The 4,357-nt window shown below is 47.0% G+C and overlaps 1 pseudogene; it reads right to left on the bottom strand.

The window, feature by feature from the left end:
* Nucleotides 1-3,931: 3,931 nt before the first annotated feature.
* Nucleotides 3,932-4,049, bottom strand: LOC124616948 (annotated as a pseudogene).
* Between the last annotated feature and the right edge of the window lie 308 nt (nt 4,050-4,357).

The raw sequence follows: 4,357 nt of genomic DNA, 5'->3' as shown, positions 1-4,357 counted from the left end.
GTAATGCAGCATTTCAAAACTTTAAACCATCTCAGGTCTGTAATGTGGCTACATTCCGGCAAAACATTTCGTAAACTGAATCTTACCACTTACGCTTGAGAGCTGTTGACTGTGCTGATGTTTAATTACGCAAGTCGTCATAAATTTCATTAAGGTGTATCTTGTTTCTAAAGTAACTTGTTAGCTACACCTCCAAACATTAAATTTGACCCATCTGCGACTCCATATAATTACGAAATCACTGCCCAAATAAATCCACAAATATTCCCAATCTCATTCCACTATTACACTCCTGGAAATTGAAATAAGAACACCGTGAATTCATTGTCCCATGAAGGGGAAACTTTATTGACACATTCCTGGGGTCAGATACATCACATGATCACTCTGATAGAACCACAGGCACATAGACACAGGCAACAGAGCATGCACAATGTCGGCACTAGTACCGTGTATATCCACCTTTCGCAGCAATGCAGGCTGCTATTCTCCCATGGAGACGATCGTAGAGATGCTGGATGTAGTCCTGTGGAACGGCTTGCCATGCCATTTCCACCTGGCGCCTCAGTTGGACCAGCGTTCGTGCTGGACGTGCAGACCGCGTGAGACGACGCTTCATCCAGTCCCAAACATGCTCAATGGGGGACAGATACGGAGATCTTGCTGGACAGGGTAGTTGACTTACACCCTCTAGAGCACGTTGGGTGGCACGGGATACATGCGGACGCGCATTGTCCTGTTGGAACAGCAAGTTCCCTTGCCGGTCTAGGAATGGTAGAACGATGGGTTCGATGACGGTTTGGATGTACCGTGCACTATTCAGTGTCCCCTCGACGATCACCAGTGGTGTACGGCCAGTGTTGGAGATCGCTCCCCACACCATGATGCCGGGTGTTGGCCTTGTGTGCCTCGGTCGTATGCAGTCCTGATTGTGGCGCTCACCTGCACGGCGCCAAACACGCATACGACCATCATTGGCACCAAGGCAGAAGCGACTCTCATCGCTGAAGACGACACGTCTCCATTCGTCCCTCCATTCACGCCTGTCGCGACACCACTGGAGGCGGGCTGCACGATGTAGGGGCGTGAGCGGAAGACGGCCTAACGGTGTGCGGGACCGTAGCCCAGCTTCATGGAGACGATTGCGAATGGTCCTCGCCGATACCCTAGGAGCAACAGCGTCCCTAATTTGCTGGGAAGTGGCGGTGCGGTCCCCTATGGCACTGCGTAGGATCCTACGGTCTTGGCGTGCATCCGTGCGTCGCTGCGGTCCGGTCCCAGGTCGACGGGCACGTGCACCTTCCGCCGACCACTGGCGACAACATCGATGTACTGTGGAGACCTCACGCCCCACGTGTTGAGCAATTCGGCGGTACGTCCACCCGGCCTCCCGCATGCCCACTATACGCCCTCGCTCAAAGTCCGTCAACTGCACATACGGTTCACGTCCACGCTGTCGCGGCATGCTACCAGTGTTAAAGACTGCGATGGAGCTCCGTATGCCACGGCAAACTGGCTGACACTGACGGCGGCGGTGCACAAATGCTGCGCAGCTAGCACCATCCGACGGCCAACACCGCGGTTCCTGGTGTGTCCGCTGTGCCGTGCGTGTGATCATTGCTTGTACAGCCCTCTCGCAGTGTCCGGAGCAAGTATGGTGGGTCTGACACACCGGTGTCAATGTGTTCTTTTTTCCATTTCCAGGAGTGTACATTTGATTGTAAACATCTACACTGATTCTTTAAAGTGTGTTAGATGTTTGTACTTTTAAGATTTTTTAAAAAATTTTTAGAACCTACAGAATCACTTCATCGTCTTAAATTGAACTCATTGTTCTCTTTCATTAATCTCGCCAGTCCTTTCATATAAATTTAAAAACGTTTTTGGAAAGGCCTTATGGGAGCAAACTGCTGAGGCCGTCGGTCCCTAAGCTTACACAGAATTTAATCGAACTTAAACTAACTTACGCTAAGGACGACACACACACCCACGCCGCCCGAGAGAGGACTCGAACCTCCGACGGGGCAGCCGCGCGGACCGTGACATGACGTCTCAGACCGTTCGGCTATCTGTAAAGGAAAGGAACTTGATAGTTTTTGCTTATTGATAAATAGATAGATAGGTAATCGACTCTCATACCAAATATTAATGTGAAAAGTATTTAACAGTGTTGGACAAAAGAAGCTTTACGCTCTTCGTTTATTAGTTTTAGTATTAGTTACCTTTCGTTGTTCTCCTGTCCTGGTGATAAGACGTGGTGTGTAATTTTAAAGCGAAATGGTGTTATACAGTGAAAGCAATTCATGGTCAATATGATTTTCTGATTTACAATACCACGGATCCCAGCTTCTGTAACTCTGGGAGATTATTATTATTTTTATTTTATATGGAGAATTTAGATGGAGGCGACGATATTCACGTAAGTTAACTGAAAATTACAATGCTATGAGTGTACAGCAAACCGAGCTCAATACAAAAATGCAGGAAGCTGTAAATCAAGTTGAGGACATGACAAAACACCAAAAACGGCAATTGAGGACTTTTTAGAAGAAAAAACAATGGCTCTGAGCACTATGCGACTTAACTTCTGAGGTCATCAGTCGCCGAGAACTTAGAACTAATTAAACCTAACTAACCTAAGGACATCACACACATCCATGCCCGAGGCAGGATTCGAACCTGTGACCGTAGCGGTCGCTCGGCTCCAGACTGTAGCGCCTAGAACCGCACGGCCACTCCGGCCGGCCTAGAAGAAAAAGACACACACATAAACCGTACTCTAGAAACAGAGCTACAAAAAGCAGTAAGTAACACAATGGATCAAGTATACGCTACACAAAACACATCTGTAGTTAAGCTGCAAACTAACATAGGCCAGATACAGAAAACTTTGACACAGGACTTACCAGGCTGGCAGAATCAAACAGTCGAGCAGTAAACAGGAGACTTCGTACAGCTTGAAAACATACCCACATTTGTCAGTGACTGTGGACACAATACACAGACAAGCTAGGACATACACGTCAATTAATGACTAGCAATGATACCACACGGTGTATTTGCAAGGTTTGACCGAATAGTTTATGATCACAGTGATATTTTAGTTTTAAGTTTATGTACAAAGGATTCTGGTGCGAACAACTGGCACAGGCCTCGGAACAAAGTAGTTATAAGTTTTTTTATGCCAATTGTGCATCAAGATTGTAAGTTACAGAAAATACTGGACTCAAAAAATGGTTCAAATGGCTCTGAGCACTACGGAACAGAACTTCTAAGGTCATCAGTCCCCTAGAACTTAGAACTACTTAAGCCTAACTAACCTAAGGACGTCACACACATCCATGCCCGAGGCAGGATTCGAACCTGCGACCGTAGTGGTCACGCGGTTCCAGACTGTAGCGCCTAGAACCGATCGGCCACTCCGGCCGGCTATTGGACTCCATAAGGTACATAAGTATACGGTCACGCAAGTACATGCCATGTTGCAGAGACAATTTTTTTTGTTGACATATCCACACCACTAGGCTTTATCTATAAATACATCGAGCAAAACGGCATTAATTTTTTTGTATGCTGCGATGATGATATTATATCTGGCTGCTAATGAAAGTTTAGCGTGCTATATACCACACGGACGACAACCTAATCTAAGTAAAGTGCATCTAAAGATAGAACTTATGAATAAAAACTAGTGTGTTCTTAACTGAACTGAACTCCGCCCGAACAGGCCATAAAGGCCCAACGGTACCGACCAGCCGCCGTGTCATCCTCAACCCACAGGCATCACTGGATGCAGATATGGGGGGGGGGGGGGGGGGCATGTGGTCAGAACAGCGCTCTCCTGGCCGTTGTCAGTTTTCGTGACCGGACCCGCTACTTCTCAATCAAGTAGCTCTTCAGTTTGCCTCACAAGGGCTGAGTGCATCCCGCTTGCCAACAGCGCTGGACAGACCGGATGGTCACCCATCCAAGTGCTAGCCCAGCCCGACAGCGCTTAACATCGGTGATCTGACGGGAACCGGTGTTTCCACTGCGGCAAGGCCGTTGGCACTGTGTCATCTTACTGAAATACAAATAGTTTTTCAACTTTATACACACTTTTGAGTGCAAGTACACTGCTGAGGTACGATTTTTAAAAGTTTTCTGAGGCAAACTTAATACTGTATCATATAAAATAAAATTAAAAAAAAGAGATATGTACGAGGTAAGTTACCGGAAACTGACCGGCAAAGAAAATAGGTAATGCCGAAACAAGCACAATTCCTTACAGGTGGCGTTCATCGAGATGCTAGGAGACTTCAATCGGCGAAGAAACGCAACTAAGTTACTCTTACGACACTACGATTTAGCATCTACG

This window comes from Schistocerca americana, chromosome 5, assembly GCF_021461395.2.
Source record: "Schistocerca americana isolate TAMUIC-IGC-003095 chromosome 5, iqSchAmer2.1, whole genome shotgun sequence".
Taxonomy (NCBI): Eukaryota; Metazoa; Arthropoda; class Insecta; order Orthoptera; family Acrididae; genus Schistocerca; species Schistocerca americana.
Note: the sequence above shows the minus strand (reverse complement) of the source record. Positions and strands in the feature narration are given on the sequence as shown.